This window comes from Macrobrachium nipponense, chromosome 8, assembly GCF_015104395.2.
Source record: "Macrobrachium nipponense isolate FS-2020 chromosome 8, ASM1510439v2, whole genome shotgun sequence".
Classification (NCBI taxonomy): Eukaryota; Metazoa; Arthropoda; class Malacostraca; order Decapoda; family Palaemonidae; genus Macrobrachium; species Macrobrachium nipponense.
Genome location: NC_087203.1, coordinates 11,486,993 through 11,501,065, shown reverse-complemented (window position 1 = coordinate 11,501,065; position 14,073 = coordinate 11,486,993).

Genomic DNA, 14,073 nt, shown 5'->3' with positions numbered 1-14,073 from the left:
TCGATGTTTCTGATAGCCTTCCTCCACTTGGCTCTATCATACACATTACTCTCTGACAGTTGTTTGCCTCCCAGATCCTCTTTAAAACATCCATCCAACTTCACTTCAGTCTTCCTCTCTTTCTCTCCCACCAGGAGACACCTCCATCTGCACCACTCATCCCTTCTCGTCACATGGCTATACATTTGCAGTCTTCTCCTCGGGATCTTTTTTGATAGTTCTTGTCACTTTAGTAGTTCCATTATTCTTTCATTCTTGATCCTTTTCATTTTTGGCATTGCACAAATCCGTCTAAGCATTGTCATCTCTACTGCATCCAATTTCTTCTCTTGTGCTCTCTTTACCGGCCATCCATGTTTCAGCCCCATATGTCAATACTGGTCTCACTACTGTCTTATACACTCTAGAGTCTACCTTTAACCTTTATATTGGTTTTGCGACCACACAAGATACCTGGCATCTTTCTACAATTTTCCCACCCAATCTGCACTGTGTATTATTTCTGCATCCAAACTTCCATCACCAGCTACTGTTGGACCTTGATACTTAGTACATTTTATGCTCTGTTCAACCTTGTCCCTTCCATTCTGACCTCGGAGTCTTGATCTTCAATGAACCTTAGGTATTCATTCTTCTTTCTACTGATCTCTCTCTTCCTTTAACTCTGTATAAAGTTTATTTTTGTTTCAGAATAAAGTTCATAAAAATGATAACTGTTTTTTACTTAGGCAGGAGCTACACAGTTGTACGTCACGGGTTTTTCATCTACCAGCTAAATACGGGAAAAAATATATGGATGAAAGAAATCACTGAAGGAATAAGCAAGAATAAAAAGTTTGCCATGCATCAGGCAAATCACATCCAAGTTTAGTTTAGTTTAGGTCACCAAAAACAGAAGTCAGTTGAAGGTAAGAGAAGAAAGAACGACAAAGTATCGTTCGAGAAAGGGCAATAAATAAAATGAATTTACCTTAAAGAGGTTCCATTTTGGAATCACACAAACCGAATTCATTTCGACGAAACATTTTGGGACGAGCCACACCTTCTGCATATGGCAAGAGTGGCACTTGCCGGATATTTCTTGGTCCTCTATTTATCTAACAATTCTTTATTCTTCGCCGCCAACAATGACATCAGGGCTGCAGAGGAGGCCGGGCTTGTGGATTTTTCTTATTCCCGACAGCTTAAATCAAGAAGAAGAAAATCAACAAAGGGAAAGAAAAATGACCCTCCAAGAATTCTGTCCATACAGAAAAAATGGGCCCAGATAACATCTCTCCTTCAACATTGATTTAAAAGATATATAAAAGACAGTTATTGACGGAAGAAGATGCCTATCGCTGAACTTGTGCTGACATTAACGATCTTATCTGGACCACCTCTGCAGAACACGCAGCTGCATGACTGCTGTCACAACAATGGAGAAAAACACCGGCGCAGGTTGTCATACAATTGTATCGGCCGTCCTATCGCCGGCAGAAGATACCCCTTCTGCTATCATTACCAGCTATCCACAGTACTAATACTGAAATAAGACAGGGGTCCGACTTTTACCCGAGAGCAATGCGTGTCTCTCCTCACTTTGTTTTAGAAGTTATTTTGTATCACCGTCAATTCTATATATCTTATTTCATTATTCCTATTTGGTGTTTTCTGGTCAGGATGCTCACCGCGACATTTAATGTTATTTTGCTTTGCTACAGTTTTCCACAGAGCAAAGATAATTATGAATATCAGGTACCGATTTAAAGAGAGAGAATGTAAAGAAGAAAAGTGCATATTAAGTGTTGAATCCTATATTATTATTACAGTTGAACGAAAGACTATTTCGAGAAATTTATGGAATTTTCAGTGAAGGCAGCATAAGAATAATATCCGCAAACTCATATATACATATTCGCTTCTTGTTTTGATTTAATTTTTGGATGTATTTCATTCTGAATTTGGAGTAGCGCTGATGAAGACCACCGATTGGTGGTTGAAGCAGCCGTCCGCTTAGGAATGAAAAATATAGCAGTATAATTATAGAATTGTTTTTTTTTTATCTCTCCTTGATGCCTGGAAGGTGCACTGTAGACATTGCAGTATTTGCCCGTTGATTGTTGGAGGCACATGTGCTTGGCACTTGAAGAAAATGAAGAAAAACTGCAAAAAATTATATATATTATATATTATAGTATCTACATATATATATATATATATATAATATATATATATATATATCTATATATATATATTATATATATATATATATATCATATTATTTTTATATATATATATATAATACAACATCATACATACACACACACACACACACACACACACACACACACATATATATATATATATATATATATATATATATATATATATATATATATATATATATATAAATGTGCGCATGTTTAAAATATTAAAATGGAAGCTTTTTCAGTAATAAAATCGTCGTTGCTGATATCTTCAGTTAAGTTTCTTTTTATTCAGCTTCAAAGATCGTAGGAATGGTTTGAACTCCAGAGGATGAATCTATCACATTAGTTATCAATAAAGCCAATCTGCTGCTCGGCGATGCGTTTCTTTATTTGTCAATCTTCTGTATATAATACAGGGCTCACTGACTGAGAGAGAGAGAGAGAGAGAGAGAGAGAGAGAGAGAGAGAGAGAGAGAGAGAGAGAGAGAGAGAGATATTAATGATCACTATTTTGTCAGATTATATACCTACATACCAGAAAATTTAAAAAAGGAAAACCTCAATGAGGTAATTCTTACTCTTCAGGAGTGAGTCAATCGCTCAGATAGTCTTCTGTCGGTATCCATCACCAGGTTGCTTCCTTGGTGTTTATTCTTCGCTACACACAAGATTATGTCCTCTGATTGATTAGTGGTTTAATAGGAATGACTGACAAGCTACAAAACCATGTCGTCAAAACTAGGCTCATTGTGTTAAACGGTCGACTTCTGATTTTCAGTTTTGTTTCTCTGTAAAGTACTGGAAGATGACTCCTTGTAATCAAGGGCAATGGAAATACCTCCTGGTTCTGAAAGAAATGCAGTTCCACACTGGACGACGTTATTCATCTGTTTCTTCGCGGAGAAGTATTATTCTTTAATTACGTGGGAAGACACAGGTTACGGATACTAAGGGTTCTGACAGGCAGTCTTTCGTAGGGGTCCCATGAAGCAACCACTTCAGTAAGAAGTCTTCCTAAAGTCATTGTTTATTCCTTGCAGGATGTAAATGCCATTATATATGGTAGTAGGTCATAATTGTTTCTCGCCGGTCCTCTTATTCAGCCACAATCTTAATGCGGAACTTTTTTCCATTTTTATAAGGATGCTCTCTTCTGTAACGCTTTCCGGACATCCATTCAGTTAATTCCCCGCATTCTGATAGGAATAAAAGTTACTGAGTTACTGATTGACATCATAAGGCTCGTTCACACCGATTAGCCATTAGAGGCTTCGAATCTTATTTTTCCTTCCCTGTTTGTTCTCGTTTTTTCATGAACTTCCAGGTCAGTTCTACATCTTTTACCCAAATTTCATGAAGAACTCTGCATTCTCATCTCGGCTGAAATTTCTTACTCTCTAACTCTCTGACTCAATTAGCTTTCTGATCCACCTGAAAACCACAGCCACTTCTACTCTAATGAGTTTCAGTCATGCTTAGCATTTTGCTAGGCAAGGCATTTAACGTTTAGATGTCTACCTTTAGTGCGCATTTATAGTCCACAGTGTTTATTCTAGTGTATTTGTCATTACGGAGATATACGTAAGTATAATACAGCTAACACCACGGATAGCTCTAAGCGGGGGTTAAAAGCCCCCCGGCCCCCCAATGTTCCTGACTGAGTTGGTCAAATCCTGACTGAGTTGGACCGTCAAAAATGGTCAACGCTAATATTTTTTTGAATGAATGCTCTCTGGATACAGGTGCCAGGTCTGTGCTTTTTCCACAAATTTTCGGTAGTCGCCCCCTTCGCCCTCAAATGACGGGCCTACATATATAGCAGGTCAAACATTAATAAGAGAATTCGCGTTGGTCAAACCTCAACATTGACCAACTTGTATATGTGTTTTGTTGTGTAATACAGACTTTCAAGCTCAAAATCCCCAATAAGAGATGGGCATGAATGACTGCTTTTTATAAATCATGAATTAATGAAGGATTTAATAATAAAATCAGGGTCTTGAAGCTGAAAGGAAAATACTGACGTCAGAACATCTCTTTTATGAATGACAGAAATAGTACTTTACATGTTAAGCTAGGATAAAAAAAAAGTGATCGATTATAGAAAAGGGAAAGGGATTAATTTATACTCAACTTTGCTCTTATGGACTTAAACCCTCAGTAACACCTTTAGTTCCAAATGTTTGAGAATAAAATAGGAGACGAATGAAAAGATACTTAAGAGTCTACAATCGACTGTTAAAACAGCCATGATAAGCTAATCTACCATCGTTCTTTTTGTGACAAAAGAAATACGTTGAAGACTGAATAGGTATTCGTAATTGGTTGCTGCTGTTGTTTTTGCTGTCAAGTTATAATGTCTACCGTCACAAGTAGATCACATTTTCCTGAGGGCTTGAGGTCTTGCCTGATGTAGAAAGAAGTGGGAGATTATCATCTGTTGCATCTATTTTTACAGCAGAACTGCATGTAATTTTAAAGGCCTTCAGGAATTTTGAAATCTGAATGGAAATAGTTTTGCTATAGATTGTGACCCAGGAAGTGTTCTTCAGTCTTCAGAATCTTTTAACTCTTTACACCCACTGATTTTAGAGATAATCGAATGGCTGTTGCTAAGAACTGAAGATGTAAAGAAGTCAATTATTGCTGGGTGCTTTCCCATGTTGGGGTTCTTGGGAATGAGCAAGCTGATCTTGTTCAGTCATCAGTCACTTCTCCAGAACCCAGGATGTGCCTAATACCATAATTCCTCTCGTAGGTCAGAAAATGAAAAACATATGGCAGTCTGATAGGCAAAGAATTAAGATTTCGTCTTCAGTATATCTCTGGTCATAGCCCTATATGCCAAGGAGACTAGAAACGATGTTGTCCTGGCTAAGGATTGGACATACAAGAATCACTTAGGGGCTCTGAATGTCAGGTGAAAACTATCTATTCTGCAACGACAGTATTGTGTCCTTGACTGTGAGACATTTGCTGGTGAAATGACCCAGTCTTGGGGATTTAAGACATAGGTTCCTCTCCTGGGGACGTGACAGAGATGGAAAGTATATCCTTTCTTATATGCTGTTGCTTTCACAGTGTTTATCATCCTCTCCATAACAGTATGAAGTGTTGTAAAATTGTTTGCAATATTTTCAGATTCCTTATTTTGCTTAGAGTTAATATGTTCTAATAATGTATGTCCAGATTCCTCATACCATAATTTAAAAGTTAAGAATAACGTAGAATGTGAAAAGAGAGAGAGATTAGCATTGTCCGTTCAGAGCAGGAAATTGCTGTCATCACTCGAGATAAGAGGAGCTCAGAGTTCTAGGCTTTGTTTTAGAATCCTGCCAATCTTACGACACTCGTGACTTGTTTCAGACTTGTGTCTTTGTCGAGAAACCACGTGATGATTACATCATCTTTCATAAGATTGTTCTAGAAGGCTTCTACCTAAAACGTTTCACATACGTCTGATACCTTTCATTTCATATAAATAGTTAGAGATGTTTTTGTATTGAAAACTATTTAATATTACTGGTAAATTAACTCTTATATCTCTCGATTTGTCAAAAGAGAACTTGCTGACTCGTAAGTACCTTAAATTTGAAGTGGAAAGATTTGTGACGTCACTCAAGGAAATGATGAATCTTAATTTCATTCGAGAAAATTCTACAATCATATCTTTTATTTTTAAAGACTTTTATTGTTTTAAATCACATAATAATAAATGTTATTTATAGTTGTAATCCCAATTTCTCGCTACTTATTGTTTTGAAAGAGAATTTTTACGATATTAGCTGTCTCTCGTTCCCAAACTCGTTCGGCCAACCATTTTAGGGCTGAGGTCCACTGATCAGTTTCCATACGAAGAGAGAGCAATTTTGTCATTCTGAGATTAGAAACTGTGGTGTAAGGAGATAATATTTCTCTCTCTCTCTCTCTCTCTCTCTCTCTCTCTCTCTCTCTCTCTCTCCCTGTATGAGAGAATTTGCTTTCACATTAATGTAAAGATTTTATACTTAGTTGTCTGTCACTCATAAATTTTAGATTTGGTATTTCTTAGATCTTTTTAATATTGCTTAGTGCTTATTGTGGAATCTGAGCAAACATTATACTATGGCGAATTTTTTTTAATATGGTGAATTTTTGGAATATGGTGAATTTTTGGAGCTAGTTGCAGCAGACGCATAATTGGTACTAAGGTAATGGGTTATTACAAGTTTTAAGTTGCAACTTAAAAACATATTTACAGTGGTTTGGTGAAACTATTCCTTTTTTTACACATTGCAAATTTTTATGTTCTTTGTTTATTTTTTTTTGAAGTGTTTTATTTTTCCGTGTTACCGTTTCTTATTTTTCACATTTTGGTGGTGGATTTGATATCCTTATGCATTGTGCGATTTGTTTTGCATTCACAATTTGAGTAAATTAATTGTTTTCATTAATTAATCATTGCATGTTTAATTGCGTTTAACACTTGTGAATTACTTTGCATTTACTTAGAATTCTTTTCAAGTTTTGTTGTTGTGTAACACTTGTAGATCAATAGTTCCAAATTTACTTGAATAATTTAATTTTTTGATTAATCAATTTTCTTGATTTTTGTGATAAATTAATTTTGATTTAATTTTATTTAGTACTTAACTCAAGAATTAATCAAACTTTGTGTTGTTTTCAATTATCAGTAAATTTCCCTGAGATTGTGAATTTCACTTAAAAATTTTGAATTTGATAATAAATTTTTGTATTTAAAATTCTTATGAGTGTTTTTTTCTCTTCTTTAGAAATATAGAGTGGTAATTGAGCTGTTTTCCTTCAATTTAATTGAAGTGAGTTAGAACCAGGGAAATACTTAGACTTTTAAAAGTCTAAGTATTGTTGTTGGAGTGATGCCCTTTAATTAATTTAATTACATATAAGAGTAACTCACACCTGTTTTATGAACTTAATCTGATTTTCTGCAATATTGGTAAGCTTTTAAGGGGTCAATGTTGCCTGTAGAGTATTCAGTCGTGTTTTATTTGTGATGAAGGTTCAGGTGTCTGGCTGTTGTGAGGTAACTATTTTATGGTTGGTAAATGTAGTAACCAGATACTTGGCAGTTCGTCACACCTTGCTATGTATTTTTATTAAGGAGGCGGGCCTTCTCAACAAAATTTAAATCACATATGTATATAATATATATACAGAATGTCTGTATGTAAAGCACATATGCGTTTTTCATAAATCTAGACTTTGACTGCTTATTCAACAGTTAAACTCATCTGACTTGATCAAAAGGAAGGTCTTATGAGGTCTAGTGTATGAACAGAAATGTGCGGCTTTAGATTTCAAGTGAAAGATGTAAGGAAACTCTAAGGATCAAATTTACAGAGGATGTATTTACAAGTTAATCACAAGACGTACTAAGACTCTCAAGGTCCAACTTATTACAGAAAGAACAGTTGCTTGTACACACACACACACACACACACACAACTCTTTCCAAATATTCCTCCATCAAACTAGTTCCTGTTAGTCAAATGTACATTTCTTGCTTTTTAGTTATAACAAGGACGAATGACCAACCTGTACTTTATAATTATATTTAGTGGTTTACTCCTGGTACCAGAAAAATTACCAGTTTTAAAATGTACCAAAACTAATTTGATAAGAGAATTGTCCTAGTTCCAAAAAGTAAAACTTCGAAGAATCATTCTTGCATCAAGAGCCGTTTGGCTTCTGGCTGTAATTCTGTTTTGGTGTTAACCGTCCTCCTCAGGCTCTCATCTTGCATTACATTCCTTCCTATCGATGTGATAAACATTCTTAGACTGTTCTTCACAAATCGGCGTGATGGGTGTTACGGCCTCTGAGAGAGGTCCGCTTCATGTTCGATATGAAATGAAAAAAAATTTTTTCAACACCAACAGTTGAAACTGGGGATACGAATATAGAAAGAAACACTAACACAACAAAGGTTTATTTACAAGCTTACTAACAAAGGTAAATGCAGAATGGTATCTTCTATTTACATAATAAGGCAAAATCTTACACTGCATGAACTGGGGGAACAGTGAGGTAATTCAAATACCTGCTGGTTAGTTTTGCGACTCGAAGCGATGGCTTCACAAAAGGAGAACGGTGATTGCAGACGTCCTCTTGACTCTGTATTGCAGAAAATAATGATACTTGGAAGGCAGGAACTCCCCAAAACCTCTAGCAGGACATTTTCTTCTCTGAAGTCTGCTCAACGTCGAGATAACTCGGTCATCCACTCCTGAAGACGACTAGACCAGAATCCAACCAACTCTCGAGCAACTTTTCTTCTGATCCTTCATCGGTTCCTTTTTCTCTTATCTCTCTCAGATGATCTCTGCTGCTGCTGATCTCTCACTGATAATCTGATCTGTGGCTCTTACTGAGGATATCTCTCTGTGACTAACTGATGATCTCTTCTCTCTCCTACTTCGTCCGTCGTATTTATACGCATTCTAGGGGCGGGGCCTACGGCGAGCGTCACAGACTTCCGAGATTACCGGAACTTCTTAGATGAATCTAGACGAGGTATTGCATCAGAAATCGCGGCGTTTCTCACATCACGTCGGCGCCTGTCGAGTTCCACAACACTCCTGCCGATTCTAGAACCATCATGAGAACAGGCACTTCCAACACAATGCGCTAATGCCTCCTTGCTGCCGAACTTCTCGTAAATGCGTTTTCCTTTCCCTTTGTCTTTCTTTGCTATGAAGCAATTACCATCACAATGGGAGCATCTTTTTCCTCTATCTAGTACTTTCTTCGGTGGTGAATGCTGTATAATATTCTTTATTGTATCAAATATGTCAGAAAACTGGCCAAATTTAAAAAGATACCGTGCTCAATCTGAATATGACTTATGGTTACTAAAACTGGCTTCGCCACATCGAGGTCATTGACGCAGTAATGAAATTAAAAAGGTAACTAAAAGAAAAAAGCTTAAAAGGAGTTTCATATGATAAATATCTAAATACACACACACACACATACACACACACACACACACACACACACACACACATATATATATATGTGTGTGTGTGTGTGTGTGTGTGTGTGTATTTAGATATTTATCATATGATACTCCTTTTTAAGCTTTTTTTTTTGTAGTTACCTTGATTCATAACGCAACTGCAAAGTTTTCCTCCCGTTACACCTTTCAAACCTTTTACTGTCAATTTCTGTTTCAGCGCTGAATGACCTCATAGGTCCCAATGCTTGGCCTTTGGCCTAAATTCTATATTCAACTCAACAGCGGCCATAAAAAGATCAGTCCTCGTCAAAATGATCTCATTCATTACTACACTGATATACATGACTATTCAGAGTTCGCGCGTTGCTGTTATTCGACTTCGAAGATATTTGGGAAATTATGAGCAAGAACTGTTCCACTGTCTCCATGCGATCATAGACATCTATGGTTTGTCTTAATTAGCTTTTAGGCACTCTTTCTATTTTCAACATTTCAGTCATGAACTCTGTCCGGTTATATACTTCTAAATTCACTTAACACATACTAATATGGAGCCATTCATATATACTTCTAAATTCTTAACGCATAATAATATGGAGCCATTCAGCTCTACTTTATTTATTCTTATGTCTTGACAACCCTGATGAAAGACGTCACTCATTCTTTGACATATTGTAAAGTTCATCTGAAATTCGATCAATAACATGCCACTCACATAAAACGTAATGACGATATATCGGGTTTAAGTACATCACACACACACACACACGCACACACACACACCGAGAGAGAGCGAGAGGGGAGGAGGGGGAATGGAGGCAGGAGGGAGGATTGGAAGAGAGAGAGAGAGAGAGAGAGATATGGTGAAGACCAGCTAAATGACTTCCAGAGTCAATCCATCATTTCTTTATCCAAAATGCTGGCCAGAATCCCCCTCGTCTCGTCACCGGGCCATCAGATCACCAGGGCCGAGATGATCACACGTTAGAATCGTCCTAACATGACGTATCGTTTCCGTCAATCCAGTCCCCTGCCCCTTTCTTCCCCTAAAGCCCCTACACCCTCCCCTGCACTTCTCCTCCCGCTCTCCCCCTACCCGCAAATGCATTGGAGGCTTTCAAAGGCCTGGGTTCAGGAACTGGCCTTCGGGAGTGACATGGGGAGGCTGGCTATCTTCGGCATCTGTTACGAAGGTTCAAATATGATGGTTTTATTGAATGCACTTTGTCTCAGTTTATAAAACTACTACCTTCGCATCACGGCAGCAGAGGGGGGAAAAGGCTGACAGAGAGAGAGAGAGAGAGAGAGAGAGAGAGAGAGAGAGATCTTGCTTGATTGATTCAACATTGGAGAGTGGCTACGCAACAACTACGGCCATCGACACCGAGAAGACAGGAAGATTGAGTGAGAGAGATCGCGCGTTAATATGAGACAGTATCCTTATTACAAACCCTTGAAAGCTGTAAATTGCTATCACAGATTGGAAACATCAATCAGTTGACAGTTTCCAAAAGGAATCCAGTTTTCTTCCCCGAAACTACTTGTGCTGCTGTGTTGATCCATGCTGTCGCACATCACTCAGTCCATTTTGCAGTATGCCCAGCTTTTGTTGTTGTTTTGGGGGACGACCCATTGATTTAAATCAATGTCATTTTGCCACTCTGCTCTAAAAGTTTATTCTCGCTTCACATTTTGTTGCACTTTTTGTCGGACATGCTGCCTTATGTTTAAAAAATCAGATACCAAGACAGATTTGTTCGTTTTCACCCGTATTTTGCAAAATTTCTCTAGTATATTGTATTTTTTTCAAATATTGAAAATACGGAACAAAAGGCGTCCAGGGGAGGGTCGATGCAAGACACGGGACAAACGTCATAAATATGGAACAATCCCATCAAATACGGGACGTCTGGTCACCCTGCTAGTAACTAATAAACCACGGGTTCCCAAACTATTCCAGTACGTGACTCTTTCAGTAGTACCAAACCTACCATGACCCCCACCTTTATAAACCTTCTGAAAATGTACTAATTTCCAACGGCGCAGATACATTTGAAACATTAAATTAAATATTAATCACAGCAGAGAGAGCAATAATACCAAACAAAAATGCATATTAATGTTTATTAACAAGGACTGATTTAATCATGTATTTTAATGAGAAGAATGTACTTGCTTTTTTTATACAAACTAACAAAAATCCCCAGTTATAAAAAAATTCCTCGAAATCTTGGATCCTCCATGTCCCCCAGAAAAAGGCTTATGATCCCTTCGGGGGTCATGACCCGCAGTTTGGGAACCCCTGCAATAGACTCATTCAAATTTGGAGGCTCACAACACGGGGACTTTTATTTTTTGTGCCATACTTTTACTGTAGCTTTAAGTGCTGGTATAATTACATGACTTTTGCTGTTCTACGACTAATAATGATCGTGAAATTTGATATTTTCCCGAACCCTAGCCCCACCTTTCTATCTATCTTATTCTGGCGGTGAACATGTGTGTGCGTTTATGAAACAGGGTCGGGAGGAGATTAAGGCTTTATAAACTAGAGACCATCGGACGAAAAAACCCAATTGAAAACACGAACATGTACGTGGACTTATGCATCAATAACTTCATCTGTTCATCGTCCGTCTTCCAGGGTGGTGGAGCCACAGACCTCAGACGCAGGTTGGCGCCGAGCTGCCTTTGGCCGAAGCGATAAAGCGAACCGCTGTCACTTTAATTAGTTTTAATTGACCGCCCTTATCTACGCCCCCGAACAAAACCTTGGGTCCGTTGACCAAAGGAATGATCGTTTATGGGAAGTGGATGATGAAGTGTTACATGGAAGTGTTTTGTCTCGCTCGTCATAAGGGAGCCCTTTACGTTAATGACTCTCTCCCGTCTTTTGATTTCCTATGGTTGTGGGCAATCTGCGAATGAATTGTCACTGTGGTCTTCGTGCTGGAACAGCAAACTCTGGGCACTGCCACACTGTAGTTAAACTAGTCATAAAAACATATCGGCAACTTATCGTAAGCACATCACCAATATGTTGAATATAAGTCAACGGCTTATTTTAATTCCTAACCTGGACTTCGTATGATTATCCGGTATTTGCACAAGATGCGCCCTCCACTTATGGTCGTTGACTTGTTTTCGATTTGGTTATGATGTGTCGGACACATCCAAAGCATCAGAATAATTTTTTCGCTCACTGTAATGTTTTCCTATACTTCAAAATAATTACAATTGTATGCATCCCGAAGACGTATACTATAGGAATAATTTAATTGGTCCAACCGTACATACAGTAGATGACATACATACATTAATAACAATAACACAAAAGTAAAAGGCACTTGGCATATGAATATCAGTAGAGTCTCGCTCAATATTTTCCAGCTGCCGGATCTAGATTACCAACAAAAATTGCTATCCTGCCTCTCGGTCGGAGTCAACCTTTCGAGAGCGCCTCAGTGGTGTGTTTGGTTTGGTTGTTGCCTGCCACCTCGGTGGCCGCGAGTTCGATTCTCGGGCATTCCATTGATGGGTCAGAGATGTGTATTTCTGGTGATAGAAGCTCACTCTCGACGTGGTTTGGAAGTCACGTAAAGCCGTTGGTCCCGTTGCTGAATAACCACTGGTTCCATGCAACGTTAAAACACCATGCATACAAACAAAAAACCTTTCGAGTAGAATCTGTTGCATCTCACCTTACAATTTCCTTGCAACCTACAGCTGACCCTAAAAGTTTAAGAGTTCCATCCATATCTTACTCCAGCTTCATTAAACATTTTGTTTAATGCAGCTGGAAAATCCACTTCAAAAGGTTACGTGAACTGATAGGACTGTTTCTTGGCCACCCGAGGATCTTCCCTGAGGACACGACATAGCGTTGGTAGTTGGTAGACTTTACCCTATCCTGTTCATGGTTGGATATGACGCCAAGATACGAACAAACTTCGATTCAATTTTCTTGGAGTTTATGATAATCGTCAAAGAATATATAGTTTATTATATGTAAATACAACTACATTTTATTTTCCGTGCACAGATGTGTTCCAAATTTGTTAAACATAAAACTAAGGACACACACACACACTATATATATATATATATATATATATATATATATATATATATATATATATATATATATATATATATATATGTGTGTGTGTGTGTGTGTGTGTGTGTGTGTGTGTGTCTTTATTCTTAGAAAATGTCGGGTTAAAATCCACAATGAAATACATGTTATAACATTTATAATCTATCAAATCAATATATATATATATATATATATATAATATATATATAGATATATATATACGTATATATATATATACAATATATATATATATATATATTATATATATAATATCTCTTTTGAAAAAACACTTACGGTACTTCCCGTATCGCAAATTGATATAGATTGTGCATACATACATCTGTTCTCTCGCAATTACCCTACGGGTAATTATAAATTTTATAATGTATTTCATTGTGGATTTTACCCGGCATTTCTAAGAATAAAGAATAGTGCTTGAATAGTAAAAACATTGTAGGCAGACCGTAGGGTAATTGCGAGAGAACAGAAGTATGTATGCACAATCTATAGCAATTTGCAATACGGGAAGTACCGTAAGTGCTTTTTCAAAAGATCTGAAAATGATTGATAGACCTAGCACGAGTGGGTCTTTTCTCAAACCAGGAAAACAAACGACTTGCTTAAGATCACCGAACGAAGAGGAGATGATCAAGTTTGAAAAGCAGATGCTACTGCAAAGCGAGGGACGACTATTCAGTACATTATCTCAGTTACGGTTCTTTTGAATAAAGAATACTGCAGGCATTATTCAGCTTTCGTCAATAATGATATTTTGACTAAAAAACAACGAATGTTAAAGAATCTAT